Source organism: Eptatretus burgeri, chromosome 4 (assembly GCF_056783735.1).
Source record: "Eptatretus burgeri isolate ZD-2024b chromosome 4, Ebu_testis_v1, whole genome shotgun sequence".
In the NCBI taxonomy this organism is placed as follows: domain Eukaryota; kingdom Metazoa; phylum Chordata; class Myxini; order Myxiniformes; family Myxinidae; genus Eptatretus; species Eptatretus burgeri.
In genome coordinates, this window is record NC_140964.1 from 30,217,443 (window position 1) to 30,223,442 (window position 6,000).

The window sequence follows — 6,000 nt, forward strand, 5'->3', positions numbered from 1 at the left end:
AGATGTCATTGAGGGCAGTCCAACAAAATGGAATGATAAACACTGAAAAAAAATCGAAAGTTTAAAAATGACGTCATCTTGTGACGTCATTTTGACGCACTTCCAATGACGTCACTACCAATCGCGGACTACCATCCTGAAAGCTCTTATTTCACGGAACATTTTAACGTTGGTTTCATGTCAATAGCTCTATTAGATCTGGTTATGCCTACAAGTATATTTTGACCTTGAGTGTGACCTTGACCTTGACCATAGAGTTAATTTGCAAAACCTGTTCATAAATAAGCAGATATTTTGGTACTGATCATAATGCCTGGATTTGGGACAATTTCCTTTACAAATTACATAGATATTTGAATATAAAATATCAGGACATTTTAGCCACAATTGAAAAACGTTATGTTCAAACGTCAATGACGTCATAACGGTCAGTCCGAACGACGTCAAATTTGGTGTGTGACGTCCTTAAGGTAAGTCCTACAAAACGGTATGATCAAAACTGATGAGGTCGAAAATTGAAAATTTACGTCATCTTGTGACGTCATTTTGACACACTTCTGATGACGTCACGTTAAATCTGACACCACGTACCCGAAAGGTATTTCGTCATCGAACAATATGGCGTTGGTTGCATGTCGATAGCTGTCTTATGAAGGAAGTTATGCTCAAAAGTTTGTTTTTGACCTTTTCATGATCTTGACCTTGACCTTTGACCCGATCGCTCCCAAAATCTAATCAAATCGTCCTTGGATACTCAAGAATCATCCCACCAATTTTCATGCAATTCGGTTTAATACTTTCTGAGTTATGCGAATAACAAACACACATATTCACAAATAAATAAATACACAGCGACAAAAACATAACCTTTCGCAGAATGCGAAGGTAACAAAAGCAAGGGTGTCTCTTCATGTCAAACACACCATAGAATAATACATATATGCAAAAAAGTAGGTAAGTACTTTACACTTTTACAAACAGATTCCTCATGAAAAGAAACTCAAAACCTCATCAGTGTACCAGTGATCACCCACAATATCCAGGCTCGAAAGATAAGCCTGCTCCATTTTTACTCGTGCGGAAACCATACCTTCAAAGCACAAAAGCACATTTACATTTTCCCCCTTCAATTTTGCTTTCCTGGTATTATAAATTGCCAGTTTAGCAATGCCCAACAGAAAAGACAAAAACGAGAGGACTGGTTTACTTTTATAATTCCCCCTGATTCCATAAATAAAGACTGGAAAGGAAAAAACAAAATTAAACTTATAGAAAAGCTGTTGAAGGAAGAGAAAGAGGGGTACCAATCTCTTACATTCAATGAAAACGTTGGCAACGTTTTCAATCAAGTCACAAAAAGGACAAGAAATTGGAACAGAAAAATTAAACTTATGGAGTAATGTCTGTGTGACCAGGGCTTGATGTGCTCGTCTCCAATTCAGGTCTCCAGTTCACCTAAGAGTTGGAGAACGATACATTTTGTTCCACACGAGAGTTAAAAAAGCTCCAGCGGGTAAGGTCTCATTCCACCGATTTTTTAACAGTTTTGTAAAACCAGGTGTACATGCTTCCAGACATATGTTGTGGATGGCCGTTTTCCCCATGACGTGAAACACACCAACTTCCTCTAAGTTTGAGGAGAACACACCCTCTTGTTTTTTTGAGGCAATTTGAAGTTCAGGGAAATAGAGACGTGAGTCTACCACTTCATCCACCCCAGTCCACCCGATGTTTAGTCTATGAAAGATTTGAATTACTGCTTTCAAGACATTTTCCACAATACGAGCAGAACGAACACCAGTTTTTGATGAAAGTGAGCTTACAGGTAGCCAGGCATTCAAGGATGGCTGCAACAGGTCTCACACTCTGTTTATTCCAACAGTGGTGAAACAATGCATAAACGACCTGGAGGTTGAAATTCTCGAGAATAAAGGATTCCGAACTAATGGCTCATGTACAAACTTTTGGGAATCATATGATACCTCTAAACGTTGCACTCCGAGGACTCGCCGAGCATTCAAAAGGCTCTGATGAAAACTGGGGAGCTGAGACATGTCAACGTGTTGCAGATCGATGAGGAAAAGTTCATGGTCATATTTCAGACCTTCCACTTTCTGCAAACAGGCGTTTGTGAGAGGTCGCCAAGGAACACACTCTCTGTACAGTAGGCGCTTAATCGTGGAAATCCGGAATACCATTATCCGACTTGGGATACGCATCAGATTTTGACCACCCATATTTCAGGGTCTGCAGACCACGTCTGGGCCCAGCCAATGGTGGCCACCCCAGAAAAAAAAATCAGTCAGAACCCTCTGAATGTCTGTGACCAAGTATCTCGGAGGTTCAAGTGGGATAACTATGCCAAATAAATAGAACCACCAGGCTGTTTATGATTGATACTCGTGTCTTAAGCGAGAGAAGTTGGTACAATCTTCTCCACCTTGCCAGTTTCAATTTAATTTTTTCCAGGAAGTTCTCCCAATTTTTTTGTTCATACACTTCAATTCCTAGAAATAAGCCTAAATATTTAAACCCCTCACTACTCCACTGTATTCCGCCTGGTAAAACAGGCAGGGACGAGGAAGGCAATCTGGGGCCTACCCAGAAAGCTACACTTTTTTCCAATTTACCCTTGCAGTAGAAGCAAGCTCAAACTGGGTAAGGCAATGAGAGACCTCAGAAACATCTTTTTGATTTGCAATAGCAACACAAATATCATCAGCATAAGCTGAAACGACGACTTTGGAGTTTTGTGAAAGAGAGACTCCTAACACTGAGTTCCGAAGTAAAACTAATAAAGGTTCAACGGATCGATTGTAGAGCATGCCTGATAGCGCACAGCCCTGACGGATGCCTCGCTGAAAGGGGAAGGGGTAACAAAGACTACGAGCCGAAGCCCCGTCACAGACGGATTCCGTTCATTCAACCACCCTCACCAGCTCACCCACACTCGAGGGACATCGACTGGAAAGGGCGTGCTTGCCCCCGCCTACTCATCCCCCCCCCCGCCCCATTCCCCCCCACCTTCAATTTGCTTACCCCCGCCCAAAAATGTAATTACCCCGGCCCCGCCTCTTCACTCCCCGACCCCCGTCTCTTGATTCCCTGCCCCACTTGCCCCCGCCCCCTGTCCACCCCCACACACTCAACCCCGCCTAATTCACCCCAGCCCCCGCCCCATTTCCCCCGTTTCCCGCTTTCAATTTGCTTACCCCCACCCAAAAATTTGCTTACCTTGCCCCCCGCCTCTTCACTCCCTGCCCCCGTCTCTTCATCCCCCGCTCCCGCCTCTTCACTCCCTGCCCCCATCTCAACGAAAAGTGTTTATTCTGCTTCAGCGTTGAAAGTTGACTATTGCCACTATGTGCGATGCACTCTTACAGGTACGAAGTTTCTTTCAGTCCAGGTCACAGTACCGAGAAAAACGTGACGCGACCGCTAGGAGGAGCACAAAATTGGTCCTTCAGTATTAATATATAGATTATTAACCTTCAGCAGGCAAGATGCATTTTTGTACAATAACTTAACATTATTGTACAAGCAAAAAATTATTGAACTTATTTATTATTGAACAATAAATTATTGAATCATTATTATTAAGCAATAAATTTTTCCCCAAACCCTGTTCTCCTTAATACATCAAACAAAAAAGAATGGTTAACACTGTCAAAAGATTTTTCTTGATCTAAAAGTAATAAACCAAAACCAGGAGATGTAGTTCGACCAAAGCTGATCAAGTCTCTCACCAAAAAAATATTATCGTATATGGAACGTTCTGGAACACAGTATGATTGATCAGTGCCAATCAAGAAGGAGATGACTTCCTTAAGACGGGTTGCAAGTGCTTTTGACAATATTTAATAGTCCGTGTTGAGGAGTGACACAGCGTTGTATGTTGTATCACACCAAAAGTGTTGTATGTGCTGTAAGAGCAGTATCGTTAGCAAAAACATTTGATTTGGGACTTTGTGCAGTCCCACCATTGTCTTAAGTTCAAATATGAACCCTTTTGTGACTCGCATTTTTCCCAAACCATTTTAAAAGCTTCTATAAAATGTGCACTTTGTAAAAGTTTCAAATTAAAAGTCCAATCAGCACTTCCACAGACATGATGAGGAAAGCCACACACCATAAAAATCATGTGATGATCAGAAAAACAAGACGGCCTTATATACGAGTTCTTAACAATGTTTACCATTTCATGATCAACATAAAATCTGTCGAGGCGAGCCATCGTCAAAACATTTCTTGATGCACAGACCCATGTATGCCGACGGATATTACGGTTTTGTACCCGCCACATATCCACCAGTTTAAACTTTTTGACGAGCTGTGCCAAAGGCTTTGCACTCGGTGGATGAGGCTCACAAGTGTTCCGATCAAGTTGTGGGTTGAGGGTGCAGTTGTAGTCACCTCCCAGACACAACAACATGGTTAAGTCAATGGTGCTTACAAACTCTGCCAACTTACAAACGAGCCATATCCCTGGACATAGCACGTGCTTTTGACACAGTCTGGCACCCTGCCCTACTCACCAAACTCTCTTCCCATGGTATTCAAGGCCATCTCCACTCATGGCTCGCAGACTTCCTCTCCTGTCGCAGTCAACGTGTGGCCCTAAATGGAGTTCTTTCATCCCCTCTTCCTGTGCAGGCTGGAGTTCCTCAAGGTAGCGTTCTGGGCCCTGTTCTTTTTCTGGTTTTCATCAATGATCTCTCGGACTCTCTGGAAATCCTCTATTTCTCTTTGCCGACGACTCCACCCTCTGCCGTACCATCTGTCATCCCTCAGACCGGCAAGCAGCAGCTTCTTCACTCACTGCAGATCTGGATAAAATCACAAACTGGTCCAACACGTGGAACATGTCTTTCAATCCAGACAAATCTCACACTCTCACTATGTCTCTTCGAAAGGACCGTTTACAAAACCCCCCATCCACTTTCTCAACAATCCTCTGGAAGAAGTCTTTTCTTTCAAGCTTCTAGGTCTCACTATCTGCCATGACCTTTCCTGGGAAAGTCACATTTCCAACCTCGCCTCAAAAGCCAGTCGCCGACTGGGAATCCTCCGTCGTGCTCAGTCCTTCCTCGGCCCTCTTGAGCTCCTGACCACTTACAAAGCTTTTGTCCGTAGCCTGATGGAGTACTGCTCTCCCCTCTGGGCTGGTGCTCCTGCCTCCCACCTTTCTCGGCTTCACGCTGTCGAAACCAGGGCATTTAAGATCATCGGCATCTCCCGCAATGAAGCTGAGTCTTTGGGCCTCTCACTCAATCACCGCAGGTTGGTCGGTGGTCTTTCTGTCTTCTACCGACTCCTCTCCAGCCTTGCCCCCCTGCTCTCTCTGCGATTTGTCCCCACCACATTTCCACAGGGCGCTCAAGGTCCGCCAACAACCCCCTTCTGGTAAAACTACCAAAATCACGAATCACTGCTCATCTTCACTCTTTCATTCCTCTTTTTTCCCGCCTTTGGAATAAACTTCCTCACTCTATTCTTTCCCATTCTTCCCTCCAGCTTTCAAAACAGCTGTTCACCACCACCTCTTATCTTCCCCCATCCAAATCCTCGATCTTTTCTACCCCCGATAATCCACCCAAGCCCACTTCCTTCATTTCTCCTGCTTTCCTTCCTGAAAGTCCCTGAAATGTCCATCTTCTCTTCGCCATGTTCCCCGTCCCATCCCCATCCCTCTCCCTTCCACAGTTCACCTAATGTGTCTGTTCCCCACTGTTTTGTCCCTTCCACTCCCGCCCCTCTTGTCTCATGCCTCCTTGCTGTGAGTTGTGTGTTAGCTCTCATACGAGCCTCGACCAAGGTATACAAAAAAAAAAAAAAAAAACTTGTACAGAAAGGCACCTCTTTCAGAGTTAGCACTAGGACAGTAAACATAGCCTGAGAAGGATCACGAATCTTACTCCTTGTAGTTTTAATGAAATCGTGTAAATTCGGGAAGTAGTCTTTGATTTTTACGTTTCTTTTCCTGAATGTCTCATCCAGGAA

At 43.9% G+C, this 6,000-nt stretch overlaps 1 protein-coding gene across 4 annotated transcripts in view; it reads right to left on the reverse strand.

Moving 5' to 3' along the window:
- Positions 1–6,000, reverse strand: part of LOC147027720 (ephrin-A2-like) — a 294,814-nt gene that overhangs the window by 165,146 nt on the left and 123,668 nt on the right. The window lies entirely within an intron of this gene.